At 41.4% G+C, this 16,450-nt stretch overlaps 1 protein-coding gene across 2 annotated transcripts in view; it reads right to left on the bottom strand.

Moving 5' to 3' along the window:
• FAR1 (fatty acyl-CoA reductase 1) overlaps positions 1 to 13,563 on the bottom strand; it is a 61,336-nt gene extending 47,773 nt beyond the window's left edge. The window contains exons 1-2 of one of the 2 annotated variants that reach the window (XM_062196464.1): positions 13,454 to 13,563; positions 9,676 to 9,809 (exon numbers count right to left, since the gene is read on the bottom strand). The gene's annotated coding sequence lies outside the window, so the exon portion shown is untranslated. The remainder of the gene's footprint in view (positions 1 to 9,675; positions 9,810 to 13,453) is intronic. The other variant, XM_062196463.1, reaches the window with a different exon arrangement.
• Positions 13,564 to 16,450: the final 2,887 nt, after the last annotated feature.

The following is a 16,450-nucleotide window of genomic DNA, read 5'->3' on the forward strand; positions in this document are numbered from 1 at the left end:
AAGCAATGAATCTCAAAGTCCCCAAATCAGTATCTAACAATTCAATCCTGCTTCCTACAGATATCCACTACCTACCTTCAGCTGTACCAGAAAGTAGGGTCCATCTAGTTGTAATTCCACTGAAAACTGTACCTTTGACATGTAAACAAATTCAAAGACTCAACCTAACAATGGAGACAGCGGGGATGAGCAAATGTACAAACAAAAGTGTAATTCCTCATCTAACAGACATAAACAATGCTGTTTTGTCACTCATTCTTTAATTTTGCTTATCTCATTCTCCTACATCTCTCCACTGGAGGACCACTAGGCAGAAGTACTGAAGGAAATTCAAGCAGCAGATAAAAAGTTAGCATATGATCACAGCACTGAGCTACAACGGCAATGACAGAGGGAACTTTATTATTGCACCAACTGAACTGGCCCATGTGGGAAACTTGGCTGTTATTTTTGTAATTCTGATTTCTCAAAGGGTCAGATTAACAGTTTAGTTTCAGCTTGGTGACAGGGAACTTTCAAGTGAGTGACTCCATTTTAATTATTAGCCTGGTCTTTTGGGGCACTGTGTAGGAGCTTGGCCCAAAGCAATGGCCTCCTATAATTTTTATTTGATACACAGCACTGAGGAATGACACAGATTGTTAATATATATATAGTTAGCCAACTAAAAACTTTGTCAAAATATTACCCTATAAACCTTATACGTTTGGTATTGTGTCTACCAAATAAACTCATTTGCTGAATAATTTCATTTTCATGTATTTAATTAACTGTGAATTTTAATCAGCAGTTACCACTTGGAGTTCATACACTTCTAGAGAAAAGTAAGACAACTCATTTTCGTCAGACCATGGAGTAGTCTCTAGGTAAGCAGGTACTTTGATTTTCTTTCTTGTTAGATCCCCATCTGAAGATATTTTGGGAATATGGTTTAATCTAATTTTTAAAGATTTATTTATTTTTTTGAGAGGTAGAGTTACAGAGAGAGAGAGGGACAGAGAGAAAGGTATTCCATCCACTGGTGTACTCCCTAAATGGCTGCAATGGCCATAGGCGAGATGATCTGATCTGAGGCCAGGAGCCAGGAGCCAGGAGCTTCTTCTAGTCTCCCATGTGGGTGCAAGAGCGAAAGCACTTGGGCATCTTCCACTGCCTTCCCAGGCCCTAAGAGCACTGGATTGGAAAAGGAACAGCTAGAACAAGAACCGGTGCCCACACGGATGGGATGCCAGCACTGCAGGCGGAGGCTTAGCTTACTATGCCACAGGGCCAGTCCCCAGAACCAATGCATTCAATGTCTTTTCTAGAATCCTCTTTTAGTTGACAATTTAAGTTGTTTCTATATTAGTTTCAGCTTGGTGGTGTGGAACTTTATGCCATGTTTTAAAACATGTAGATGTCATGGATGGAAATTTTGTGTCTTGATGAAGACTCAACATAAAATAAAACTTCCTATAAAAATAAGCTATGGGGCCGGCGCTGTGGCTCAACAGGCTAATCCTCCGCCTTGCGGCGCCGGCACACGGGGTTCTAGTCCTGGTCAGGGCCCCTCTTCCAGGCCAGCTCTCTGCTATGGCCCAGGAGTGCAGTGGAGGATGCCCCACGTGCTTGGGCCCTGAATCCCATGGGAGACCAGGATAAGCACCTGGCTCCTGCCTTTGGATCAGCGCGGTGCGCCGGCCGCAGCGCACCAGCCGTGGCGGCCATTGGAGGGTGAACCAACGGTAAAAGGAAGACCTTTCTGTCTCTCTCACTGTCCACTCTGCCTGTCAAAAAAAAAAAAGTAAGCTATGAACAACAAACGAAAAATCGAAATGCAAACTCAAAGCATACAGACTATTTACTGTAGGCAAGCTGATGTGGATTCCTTTTTCTTTGCACAAAAATTAAGGCTTATCAGGCATTTTTCTATATACAAAAGAATAGCTCTAGCTATTTGAATAACATTTCTTTTTTCCAAAAGAGATGCTAGTGTCCAATGTTGTAAGCATCCATTGAACTAGACATAATGGTCACTCTGTTTGCCCACACATACACTGAGATACCACTATTTTCCCCAATGGCTAAGGTATTTTTGGTAGTAAAAATCTCAATATGATATGGAATATGGAATTGAAAGGCAGCTAGTTTAGTATCTGCTGAGCTCGAGATATCTGCAAATCACTACCTGCCCCTGCCACCTGTAATTCTATCCTTCTACTTGTCAATCAAAATGTCCCCTTTCCCAGGGTGCATAGGCTTCATTCAGGACTTACAGAGAAAATGCCATGGAAATATGTATATTAAGCTCCATGTGGAATTTCTGGAGGTACCATAAAACTCCCAGGGGGCTTCATGTCTCTAGAGGCAACCCCCCAACACCTCATAAAAGGAGGTGCAAAGAGATCACAACTGGAGGCACTGGGGCACTCTCCCTTTGCTTCCTTTCCTCCTACTCCCTTTCTCCCTCTGGCCCACTGCCACTCATGATGGGTATTCTCACTGTGTAGGGCAACCTGTGCTCAATTACGTTTTTGGTGTCTCACATTTGAATAAATTTTACTTTATATTTGTCAGCACCAAGAATGCGTCTTTTTGTGCATGACAACAGCCTCAAATAAAAATATACAGACCCCACTCCCCCACTGCAAATAGGTTTATTAGTTCTTAGGCCACTGCACAACTATTTTATACACTGATGTTGCTCAGTGTACAGATGATATTTTCACAATTAAAATGCTACCTGGTTCTTATTTTCCTGGAAAATTTTAGGTACTGAAAAATCAGATTCAGAATTCCTTGTGAAAATCAAACACAAAGCAGCTTTAAAAAGTCGAGCTGTGCTCCATCAAGAGAAGAAATGTGAATTCTGTAACATTAATATTATCTAGCAATTTGAAAATTGAATTTTTCAGTAATATCCATTTTTCCTTGTTTCTGTCCTCAGGCCTGTACCAGGAGAGTAACTTCTCCACTGTAAAACCACAGAAGAACTGTGTTCTAGTTAGCACATATCTTGGTTAGAGTAAACAATAAACAGCAAGAAGTATCCAAAGTCACAAGAAAAGTAAATAACTCAAGCAATTATTTAAATTGCTGAAATGAAGGATCACCCCATTGCTTGCAAAAACATGTATTCAATTCCATTTTAGGGGGAAATAATTTTTCTAAAAAGATAATTCCCATAAGTCAGTCACATATGATTTTTCAGACAAATTATTATGCTATAGATACTCCTCACCTGAATAAAGATGCCTTCATATATTTTCATGAAATTTTTATCCTAATATTTTTCAACTCAGGGAAGTCAAACAGTATACCAATATAAAAAGGTATACTAAAACATATTACCAAACATGTATCTTTTCAAATTTTCCAACACAACAGGAAACTGAAATACCCTATTTTACGTAAAAAAAAAAACAAAAAACAAAAAACAAAACAAAACAAAAAAAAAAACAAAGTTGTGTACTTGACTTCATGATATATCCCGTGGTTAAGAACAAACTATTTCAAGTCACTGAATTTTAACTGATCCTACAGGAAAATGTAGCATGCTTATTTACCCTATTACATATGGACTACATACAGGCTTAGCCATAAATTGACTCAGGCAAATTACCAATTATGCATTATGTTCAGTATAATAAAAACCACCAAAACCTACTCCTAGAGACTGATATCCTTCAGAGGTGGTAGAATATTTTGTTAATTACAGAAGCAATTAAGACTCATTGTGATCACTACAGCAAAAGACTTGCAAGTCTTAAGTGCTCTGAAGCTCCTGCTTCATGATTTCTCTTGTGTCACTTTCTTATGCTGATTTCTCAATCTGTTTTCATGGCAGAACCTAAACACAGGCTCAAGTACTCTACAGTAGCATCTGTGATAAATAAATGGAGCTAGGAAACTGTACACCAACTAGTTTAACAATGTTCATTAGCATAGTAAACTACAGAATGTCCTGAGGTAAAGAAATGCATTGAACTCTATTTTGGTCTAACCCTTCACAAAATTCTCAACACAATTAGGGAAACAAAGCTCATAAAAATGACACAATTACTCTATCAGCCTTCTAAGGAAATGATATTTCAAAAATTAGTCAGACCTCCAGATGGACTGCAAATGATTTATAAAGAATGGCCTTCCTTTGATCCAAAAGTCTCCTTATGAATACATTACTCAGCAGGTTACCAAGAATTACAAACATGAACATATTATTGGTCTGTACCAATCACTTCAATTTGTCTTCAACTACTAAGTCTGGCTGTTGCAACCAGCAATGTTGCAACACTCCTACTACATATGTACATTCAAAAGATTGAATTCACTAATTTTTATAAGGAGCACTGCCTGACAGTGAGGCTGTGTTATCTTTTCAATCATCATTATTTTTGCTTTTTAACTAAAAAGCCACCTTTAGTTTAGTATCATCATTATCAATTCAGTTTTAGTTGTTTATTAAGCCTACAAAATCATATTGTACAATAGCATCACCAGGATCTGAGTTTTCTAACTAATCTAGACTTTAAGATGTTTCCTGGGCCGGTGCCGCGGCTCACTAGGCTAATCCTCCGCCTTGCGGCGCCGGCACACGGGGTTCTAGTCCCAGTTGGGGCACCGATCCTGTTCCGGTTGCCCCTCTTCCAGGCCAGCTCTCTGCTGTGGCCAGGGAGTGCAGTGGAGGATGGCCCAAGTCCTTGGGCCCTGCACCTGCATGGGAGACCAGGAGAAGCACCTGGCTCCTGCCATCCGCGCCAGCTGTGGCGGCCATTGGAGGGTGAACCAATGGTAAAAGGAAGACCTTTCTCTCTGTCTCTCTCTCACTGTCCACTCTGCCTGTCAAAAAAAAAAAAAAAAAAGATAAGTATGTTTCCTTGTGATCCAATTAGGACCATTCAAGTCCTAACTGCTGAAAATCCTTCTCTCCCCCAAAACACTTGTACTTTGATAATTAACTATTATTATTCCACTAGAAAGTGGAAATTATTGAGCTAAAGGATCCTTCAATTTGAGGGCCAGGATTTAAAAAGTTTGAGAGTCACTGATCCACCCTTGGACTGTGGGATCACTATTGCAGGCACTAGTCCCCTTCTTGGCCCTCTTGTCCACACCAACCAAATGTGGAAAAACTGAATCATGGTCAGTCATGTAAGCACCCTCCAGTCTCTAGTTTTGAGTGGGCAAGAGCAGCTTCTAGGAATGTCTTAACAAACCCTGTAACAAACCCTCTTCTCAAAATTCTTTCCCTAGCTTATCTTAAAATTTTACCAGGTTTATAGACACAGCATGCAACTTTAGTGCTGCCAAGCAGGGATCAACCCAGAAAGGTATAAAAAACATGAGCAAAGTGTGATGGATTTTCAGTATGTTTCCAGCTGTGAGACTCAAAGTCCAAAAAGGACTACCCCAAAGCCGGCCTTGTAATTGTAGGTTATTGTGCTAGATGGAGCAAAAACATGTACAACAATGTAAAAACATTAAGAGTCTAAAAATTCAGAGAATTTATATTCAACTTATCAAAGTCACAATGCTAAAAACCCTACTGTTAGCACTCCTACTTGGATACTGAGATCCAGAATGAAGAGAGCCAAAATGAATAAGTACAATAGACTTATGAAAACAAGTTGAGAAATGAATAACTACAGTGTTGGGACTGCCAGACCAACTGGCCCTGGGAAAGGCACTTATTAATCTCTCTGGTCACTTGTTCAAGAAACTGAGAGGCTAGATCACTACTTGTTCAATCTTCTTCTGGCTCTCAAAGTCTGTGTAAGTTGTTTCCTAGCTGTACACTAGATACTCAGAGAATTATTAACTCCAACAGGTCACAGGGTTATCACTTTAAAGCAATTCACCTAATATTCACCATCTTCAAACGAATCTGTGTACTGCGCTGGAGTCAAATGTTTGATTATCAGATGATTCATCTATTCCTACGTTCTAAGAATTCTGTTTATACCAATAACCACAATTATGATTAGATTTTAAGATCTTAAGGGCAATCCTCAAGTTGTTAAAAGCACATATTTCTAAGAATCCTATTTAGGACCTTTAAACTAAGTGGATGATATGTACTTAAAAGATCTCTGGGCACAAGTGAAAATAATACTTTGTCAACTAAATACTGTGCTTTACTTTTTGTAGTTATCCTAACACAGTTGTGAACCTCAAAATACTTTAACAGGTTCTTTTTTCCATAGGTCTTTACTGTCTAAAGGTATGAAGTATTTTTTCCTTTACCCCTAGGGAAGCAAAAAAATACTATATATCTTTTCCAAAATCTTCATTAAAATCATTCCTAGATACACATTAACTGGCTATACCTTACTTTCCCCATAAATCCTATTAAGAATTGGTCTGTTTTTTAAATTAGGGTTTATATAGGAAGCTTTATAATTTAATAATTTCTTATAATTAAAAACATTTGTTTCCAAAAGGTGAGCATAAATGCACAAATATAATTGAGTTAAATTTTAGCAGTATGCTTTTTGCCTACACATTAAAGAATGAATTATTAAACCAGGATCCATAAACCCCCAAGGATATTTGAAGGCATTCTTTTTTTTTCTTTTTTTAAAGATTTATTTATTTATTTGAAAGTCATAGAGTTACACAGAGAGAGGAGAGGTAGAGCGAGAGAGAGAGAGAGGTCTTCCATCCGATGGTTCACTCTCCAACTGGCCGCAACAGCCGGAGCTGCGTGGATCCGAAACCAGGAGCCAGGAGCTTCTTCTGGGTCTCCCACGTGGGTGCAGGGGCCCAAGGACTTGGGCCATCTTCTACTGCTTTTCCAGGCCATAGCAGAGCTGGATCAGAAGTGGAGCAGCTGGTTCTCAAATCGGCACCCATATGGGATGCTGGTGCTTCAGATCAGGGCATCAACCCACTGTGCCACAGCACCGGCCCCTGAAGGCATTCTTAATAACCTCATGAACTTACATGAAAATTCATCTGCATACGTATAATTTTCTGAGGAGGTAGTACCAAGCTAAGGAGATACTCAGAGAGGCTTATGACTTTTGACTAAGAATTTCTATACCATAATACACTTCCAGATTTAATTATCAGAATATTTTATGGTAAGATATAAATGGTATGAATTCCCTAAATTCAAAGATTTCTCAAGGACTACCATGCCAATACTCTGGTAAGAATTCCATGAAAGACAAGAATGATCTAAACTAGGTATTTTCAAAGTAATCTTAAAATTATCAAGTGGTTAACATTTAAATTTTTATTTTGTTCTTTTTTTATTCTATTTGAAAGGCAGAGAGACAGAAAATGACCTTCCATTTGTTCACTCCCCAAACGCCTGCAACAGTCAGGGCTATGCCAGGCAAAAGACAGGAGTCAGGATCTCAATCGAGGTCTCAGACATGGGTGACAAGGACTCAAGCACTTGACCCATCACTTGCTGTCTCCCAGAGTGAACATTAGCAGGAAACTAGAATCAGAAGTGGAATCAGACTCAAATCCAGGCATTCTGGTGCAGGATGCATGAGTCCCAAGCTGCATCTTACCTACTGCAGCTAAATAACCCAACTCTTAAGTTAAACACATACCTGCACACCAAAAAAAAGCCCAAAGTGAGTTAACCTGAAAGCTTACAACACATTCACAAGCACTCTAGCTGGAATGGATCTATTAGTACCTGTGGCATTAAGATATTTAGAAAGCTTTTTAACAGAATGGGCTAAATAACTCACTAAGAACAATGATACATTCACAAAGTCCTGTACCCTATTTTGCAATGTAGCAATGGGCTTTTTTCCAGTATTCACACAATATCTTGTTGTGGTCTAAGCTGGATAGAGATACAGATTTAGATATAATTTAGATAAGAAACCAAAGCCAGGTTTTTCTACTGCTTTCTTTATCCATGTGATCATCCCCATTTCATCACTCCTAAATGTTCTTTCTCCCTGTCTCCACCTCTCTAAATTCTACTTTCCTTCCAAAATAATACCAATTCCCATCTAAGAGCCTCTACCACCAATTTTGGACATGATCTAACGTTGCTAAATTCTGTTTCACATATGTACATTCAGTCTCCCCAGTTACATCTGCCCTTCAGTAGCTGATATCTAATTCATCTTGTCCAGCACATTAATATGCCCAAGTCTCAAAACATGCACATGAGTTAATTTTCAACTCACTTGGATAAACATGTTTATTGTTATATTGTATGGTAAACTGGCAAAAATGTCTAGGGACTAGCTCGAAAATAAAGAAAAGAAGTGGTTGGAGGTACAAATGAGGCAAGACTGACCACAGTTGATAACTGTGAAAGCTGGTGATATGTATGCATATTATCGTTTGCAATTTTCCATAACACAGAGTTTGCATTTCTTACCAGTAACAGAGAGCTTTTTAAGGACAGGTCCAAGAGTTTTTCTTCTTCAAATATCTGTCCAGCACAGAACAGATGAGTTTCACTTTACCATGCATATTTCTTACTTTAGGCAGAACTACCTTCCAATGAAACTTTACCTTTTTTAATGATATTTTTTAAAATGATTTTTAGACAAAACAAGCTTTTATTCATTCATTACAATTTACTGAGTATTTGCTTTCTAAGATATGCTGTCTTGATAAATATATCAAAAACAATTTATTCTCTCTGAATTAAAAACCTGACCACACCCTTAAGGCTGCATGACAAAATGGACAGGAAGGGGCAACAGGGAGATAAAAAGAAAAGTAGCAAAAAGCAACACCACAGTCTTAAACAAAGGTAGTATACCTAAGAAATCCATGTTTTTAATCAGAAAGAAGGCAAAGCTTGTTTAAGCCAGACAGGCTTAAAAGCTCCCAGCCCCCACTTCCATCTTACAGATGAGGAAACAAAAGCTGAGAGTAGGGAAGTGACTTGCCTTAAATTATACATCAAGTTGCTAACAAAACTAAAATTAAAACACAAATCTGCTGATTCACAGTTTAATAAGAGTTTTCTACACCACAGCAATTTTTCCCTATACCATAAAATTACTTAAAGAGAATGAGCTATTTTATTAGTAATATACTTTACATTGTGTCACATCTAAAAAGGAACTTAATAAGTAAGTGGGAGAATGTAGGGAAAATCCATGCAACAAACTGATAAGATGGTTATGCATGGAGATTAAGCATATGCCACATTTCCGCATCTGACTTTAAGATAGTATCAATCTCATATACATTTTGACAGACACTATAAATGCATCATTTAAAAAGATATGCTTCTATAAGCAAGAAAATGTAACATAATGCACAATATGCACACACAAATCACTGATTTACTTAGAGGCTGCATCACAAGGTACAAACACTAACAGCAAGAGTCTCATCTTTAAAGGCAACAATTAGTTACCAAATACCTAGGGTCATGTGGCACATTTCCAGTTGTAGATATAAATATAAAGCAGCCCTTCTTGCTACCTGTCTCATATGTATGAGTTTTGGAACTAGACAAAGCAAAGGTTGAATCCCAGCTCTACCACTTGGTTCTCCATCCATGCTTTGCAAAGTCACTAACTTCTCTGATCCTGATGCTCATCTGTAAAATGGGATATACATGGTAGAGAATTAAATGAAAACTAAATGTGACCATTTATTTAAGGAATCAGGGCAGTCCCTAGATTAAACAGGAATCACATTAAGTTTCCTCCCACAACCCCAATGGGCCAGATTAAACTAAAAACGAGACTGACTTACAAGGCTCCTCTCTTTCCATTTAAGAGATTAGATTCAGTATGTTTTGACGGTAGGGCAAATCCTGCAGTTTGCTTCAAAATGATTACCTAATTAAAAAAATATTTTTCTTTGTATTGCCATTTTTCTTCTTCAAACTGGAAAAAGAAAATGATGAATTTTTTTTTTTATTTAATGAATATAAATTTCCAAAGTACAGCTTATGGGTTACAATGGCTTCCCCCTCCCAAAACTTCCCTCCCACCCACAACCCTCCCCTTTCCCGCTCCCTCTCCCCTTCCAATCACATCATGATTCATTTTCAATTCTCTTTATATACAGAAGATCAGTTTAGTATATATTAGGTAACGATTTCAAGTTTTTTTAAGTGTTGAAGTCTACCAGTTATATATAAATTCAGCATCTTCATACTGTCTTACTGAACTGAAACCCTAAGCCTATCAGAAACATACTGAAGAGAAGAACGACAGAAACAACATGTGGGAAGAAGGAAGGGTACAGGCCAAAATAAACTCTTCAAATGACTCAATTCTAAGAGTAATTTGTTGTCTTCTTTTAACCTTAAATTCATTTATTAAACTCTAAGCCAAACAAATGTTCAAAAGAATTATGATCTCCATGATCCAGAGTGCTTCAGTAACTTGATCCCAGAGATTAAGCAAATGCCATCTTTCAGTATGTACAGTTTCAGTTTCTACCAGTAAGAATCTAGGCCTTTCCAGTTGGGAACATGCCTATCTAAATGGCTCATATGTAGTAGATACACATGTTTCTCCTATCCCAAGTGCAGACTTGCCTACCCACAATATTTCCTCACTACTAGTTCATTGCTATTGAATGGATTTTTTCCCTTCCTAATCATAAAAAAAAGTTCTTTTTTAAATTTGGAAAAATAAAAAAAGTACAAATATTTTTAAACAAACCATGATCTTTCTAACTGAAGATTAAAGTATTACAAGGGTCCATACCATCATCTTTCTTATGAATTTGACCATAACTGTGATCATAAAAAATTTGTATGGATTATTTGCCACTAAGCATGAATAACCACCAGCCCATATCTTAACAACTTTACTCCAGCTTTCTTGAGACTAAACTCAACAATACTTTTTTTTTTCTTACTTAACCAATGGTTTCTTCACATTGTTCTTCTGAGTCTCCCAGATTTTGCTGCTGCTGATTTCCTCTTTCTTAAAATTGTTTCCATCCTAGGTTGCTATGAACAGTGTGTGAGTATTCCTTAGTATTTACAAAAATACCTTCCAGTAATCTCTTCTTTTTTAACTGGACTGTCTTCTATAAACTCCTGGTAATCTCTAAAACAATGGCTCGGGCCTGACCTTTGGATTTTCTTGTCTACTTTGAATCCCCGGCATTGAACATACTGCCTGGCATCATGCAGATGCTCAAGTAATGTTTACTGACTGATTTTGCCCATTTTTACCTGCCACTTACTAGCTGCGTGAACTTGCGGAAGTTAAATCTTTCTGAATCTCAGTTCCCTCACTTATAAAACATAATCAAAAGAAGATACTTGAGAAGCTTAAAACAGTGACTGGCACAAAGCAGCTCCGTGTAACACTTGCAATTATTATCAATACAATCTAGTTTAGGTCTCAAAAATGTTTCTTATTATATATGGTTGACTAGGAAATCTACCTCTCAATAACTCAACTTATTTTCACCACATTCTTGTATCATAACTACCAAAAATATTTGCGTGCTTTTTCCTTTACTGCTTATCTCCAATACACCATTAATTATTCTAATTCTCTCCCAGCCACCAAAGACTCATCATTTATCAACTAAGCTGCAAAAACAGGCTGAGTTCATTTCTACACACCTAAATCTTTCAAATCTTCACCTCTCCTTTAAAAACTTTTAACTTGTCACTCCTATCAATGCCTTATACTACATTCAAACTTGCAGAATGGCATGCTCCCGTCTTCTAGTAACCCATTATCCCAAATCCTGGTTCAAATAATGGCTCAAAACTCATCTCTGTCAGGAAACCTTCCCTGATGACTCGACACCACTCATATTACTTCTCTGTTCCAGGCGACTGAGCACTTAGGTATTCTGTAATACTAATGGTAAAATGTGATCACAATGAATAGTGTTACCAGAAATACGTTCCACAAAATAATTTCTACATCCCTAAGAATGCTCCTTTAATATAACGCTATTTTTCTCTTTAATTAACAAAGATATATCCTATACAACAAATGCTCTTTGGTTTCTTTATCTATTTTTGGTTCTTTATCTCTTCAAAATCTTCTGTCTGTAAGAGGAAAGTATCTCTCCCATATAAATCTTTCAGAAATGGGGTAGTGGGTCACCTTCTTTTCCTTCTACCTTTTCTGCGTCCCCAACCTCTGCCCACACTTCACCAATAAAAACTCCTAAAGTGTCAAACAGAAACACAGTACAGTGATACACATATATCATGACTTTCTTTCCTCTGAGTGAAAGCAACTTTCAACCTACTTAGCACAAAACTCTTCCCGACAGCTGTAGAGTTTCCCAACATACATAACCTATTATCAAATTCTATTACATCAAAATAGTTAATCCTATAGAATAAAAGAATTACACCTATATAATTCTCCCTGGTGTGACAGTAAGAGATCTTGCATCATTTTCATGCTATATTACACTCTAACAAGAGAGTTGAGAAACTCCCCTGCAGGGCAGAGTTTCTGGAGTGTATCTTCTGATGTTGTCTACATATTTTAATATAAAGTACGAGGCGGTTCCTCATTGCCATGCAATCAAAAACAAACAATACTCAGGCCATTACTTCTGGGAAGGTGAGTTTGTGTGCCACGGAGGCCAACAATCAGATGGACTGTCAAGGAAGCGGGCGGAAAGAAGGGCGGAGAGGCAGCAGGGCGATCCGTTCACTAAGTGAAAGTGAACAAATCTGAGAGGCCCTGGATGACCAGGGCTGAATGAACCTGACTCTTTCTACACGGCACATCTGCCTCTCCCGACTGCGGAAACGGACAGCTGCTCTTGCTCAATTACTCATAAAAGATTCACAGCCTTCAGCTACCACACATCAATCTACCTCGTCTGCTCCGTGTACTCATATACTTTCTCCTAGGAAGCCACACGGCGCCTCCAGTCAAACAGCCTCTCCATCCACACCTCGCCTAAACCCTTCTCCCTTCAGTCACCTTCCGGTTTCAGTGGGGGAGCCTCTCGCCCCACATCCACGTGTCCCCCTCTGTTCAAACACCCCAACCTTCAAAGCCCGAGCCTGATGTCCCCCCAGTCTCTACCGATGCCACTTCCAAGAGGCCAACCGCACTCCCCAGCCCCGCGCCTTCGCCCCGGGCGCCCTTCTCTGAGCATCACCCCTTCCCCATCACTTTCTTTCTCTCCAAGGCCCGGGATGCTTCAAGCTCAGGCCGCCTCTTGCCGCCACGCTCCCTGGAGCACAAGAACCCGCTCCCCCCGTTACCAACTCCTCTCCACCTTCGCCACCTCTACGAGGCCTCCCACCTCAGGCGGCGCCCCCGGGATCCGCGGCTGCAAACCAGGGCCCTCCCTAAGGGCCCCTCAGACGGCGGCGGCCCCGCCCAGCCGGACAGAGCCCACCCTGGCGGAATCGGGGCCCCCCAGCTCAGGGAGGACGCGGGTGGGGGCGGGGGCGGGGCGGCGGGTCGTTGCCTTGGCCGGGGCCTGGCCTGCCGCCCCGGCTCCCGCAGCCGCTGCCCCGGCCAGGCGAGAACAAGCCCTGCAGCCCGGCTTCCTCTCAGGAGGCGCTGCCGCTCACCTAGACGCAGAGGCTCGGGCCTCGCTTTCCCTCTGGCCGTCCAGCGATGGCTGCGCCGCCGCCGCCGCCGTCGCGCTCTCCTCACTCGCTCTTCCACCGCCCCCGACCGGCTGCTGAAGAGCGGACGGGCAGTGGCACGCCCATTGGCTGCGGCCCGCACTCGCGTCAGCCGGTCCCGACCGCACCTCGCGCTGTGATTGGCTGGTGCGGCGCCTCTTTTCCACGTCTGCTTCTGATTGGCTCTCTCGCGCACCCTTACCCGAAGGACCACTCACCCTCCTCCCCGCTTCGGCCTCCCACTCCCCAACCAGGTTTCCATCCGGGCGGGAGCGGGGCGGGAGCGGGCGCCCGTGGGACGTGAACGGCCAATGGGGGCGCGGAGTGAGGACCGGGAGGTGGGCGCTGTGGCGGCCGGCCCGCGGGGGAAAGCTCCGCCAATGGGCGCGCGCCGCACATCCCGGGCTCAGGAGCGCCTCCCCTGGCCGCTCGCGTCCCGGGAGGGTCGCGCCCAGGGCCACGCCCGGCTGCCCGTGGCGCGGGAGGGGCGCCCGCTATAAAGGTGGGGAGCGTGCGGCGAGGCCGGCGTGGGAGTGTGCGGGCAGCCATTGTGGCGTGCTGTGGCACTGCCTACGTGGGTCCTGGCGCGTCTGTCGCTTGGTCCTGAGGGCACTCCGGCCACTGCTGGAGGTGAGCGATCCGCGGTCCACCGCGAGGACTCGCAGTTTGGACCGGGTCATAGCTGCGTGGACCCCTGAGGCCCCCACAAACTGCCTAGTAGGGAGGGATCCGGGCCCGGGTCTCGTGCAGCCCCTCAGGACTGTGGGCCAAATCATTCCAGCCACCGCTTCCTCCAGGATAATTCCAGTCAGAACTTTCGAGGGGCGGTGTGTGTGGCGGGGTGTGTGTGTGTGTGTGTGTGTGAAGTTAGTTGTAGTGGTTACCCCCGGAGGATGGGGGCGTGTTGGTTGGGAAAGGGCACAGGGGAACCCAGTGGGAGTCGGGTGGGAGTTGCGGGGGGGGGGGGGGGGGATATGTAAGGATTCATGGAGCCCTGCACTTAAGGGGTGTCCTCTACCCAGTTTTACAATATAACTGAATTTTTAAAATAACAGGATCGTGAGAAGTACTCCATTCGTCCTTAGGCTGCACGAGACACCCATCGTATGAGCAGTCCTCACCAGGATTTAGCTAGCTTTCAAAGCTACAAACCATATGAAGAAAAAGAAAGGATTTCTGAGAGGTAAAAAGGAGCGGCAGCTCCTGGCACGGCGAAGAGCACGCGCAGGTTGGTACTTGAAAGATGAGCCCAGGTGTTTCAGGGTGGTGGTGCTGTAGGAATTTCGAACTGGTTTTAGTGGCAGGCCCTGTTAGTGACACAGAAGCATTCATAGCGAGCACCCAGTTGGAAAGCACTAGAATTTACTCGGCTGCCTATTTTGCGGCAGACCTAAATTCTGAGCCCAGGAAACTGTAGCTTGAATCCCATGGTTTTATGGAGGAGCTCACAGTCCAGCATCACTGTGATCGTTTCTGGAAGAAGTCACAGGACACAAAGCGAGCTGCTCACTTGGGGATGCCACATTCTGTTACCTTAGGCGGGATGTGACATGTTTGCCCAGAACTCAGTCCAAAAGCAGAATTCTGAAACAGCCAGGGTCAGGTAAATCTGTTCTTAAAATAAATCAATTATTTTCTCCACAAATAAACATAACCACTCTGACAGATTCTAGGCTGTAAAATGGCACAATTAATCAAATAAAGATCATGGTATTCATATTTATTTAGTCATTAAGATGTTTAGTTCAGATAACTGCGTTTTTTTAAAAAAAAAAACAGTGTTTCTCTAAAAATAGATTATTTCATTCTTAATAGATTTACTCGATAGGGAGAGGGACCTTCTGTCTAGGTCTCCCATATGGTGGCAGGAACCCAATTACTTGAGCCATCACTGCTGTCTTCCATTATTTTTCCTTAGCAGGAAGCTGGAGTCAGGAGATGGAGGCAGAATTCAAACCCAATGTGGGATGCAGGCATCTTAACTACTAGGCCAGACACTCCCTGATAAATTAGCCTTTTTTAAAGTGCATATCACTAAACTAGGTGCATAAATTTGGATATGGCAGTTTTTTCCATAAAACATAGGGTGTAATGGACAGACAAGCAATTCTACTATAATGCCAGATGAGGGAATGTGTAGGGAGTATCTAACCAGCATAAGGGATGTAGAAGAAGCTTCTTCGAAGACATAAAGCTAAGTTAACCATTGCTAAGGTTTATAAACATATTATATGCAACTGGGCACTATTTCCAGAAAGAGTTTGTAAATATATATATATATATATATATATATATATAAAACATAACAATACTTAATCCTGAGACGAACAAATGATGAAATTAAATCATTGCTTAATAGATATATTATGGTTTTAAAAAGCAGCATTAGAGTTGAGAGCTTAGAGGCATCTCATTTGATGGGTCGATGTGTATATAATGTGTGCTTCCAGCAAAGACCCTCCTCCCGCCCACTGAGATGGGCAGGAAGCTTTCTGCAGGAAGGTTTAAAAATAAAACAAAGACTTACTTTCCAACATGGTACAATCTCGTGGGTTAAGGCATGTCATATGGTTAGAATCCTCCATCATTCTTAAGTGAATCCAAAGAAATGCTATTTCTACAAAAAAGGTGAATATTGAGTAGTCTTCATAAGGATTTCCCCCCAAGTTTAACCTAGAAAGCATCATAACACCAAAAAATTTATTCGATTGCCTTTCCCATTTCTCTTCATCAAGGACCCTGAAAATTAGGCTGCCATATATTGATTCAACTGTATAACAATTTTATTCAAATATGAAGCATCTATACAGCTTTTGATCCATGCTATAGAAACAGGGTTCTGTAAACTAAGGCAAATTATACCAAGCCCAAATGTGCTTGTTCACAGCAACCTGAAGGGTGACAACATATATTACTGAGGAAATATATAGAAATAAACAG

Source organism: Lepus europaeus, chromosome 7 (genome assembly GCF_033115175.1).
Source record: "Lepus europaeus isolate LE1 chromosome 7, mLepTim1.pri, whole genome shotgun sequence".
Classification (NCBI taxonomy): Eukaryota; Metazoa; Chordata; class Mammalia; order Lagomorpha; family Leporidae; genus Lepus; species Lepus europaeus.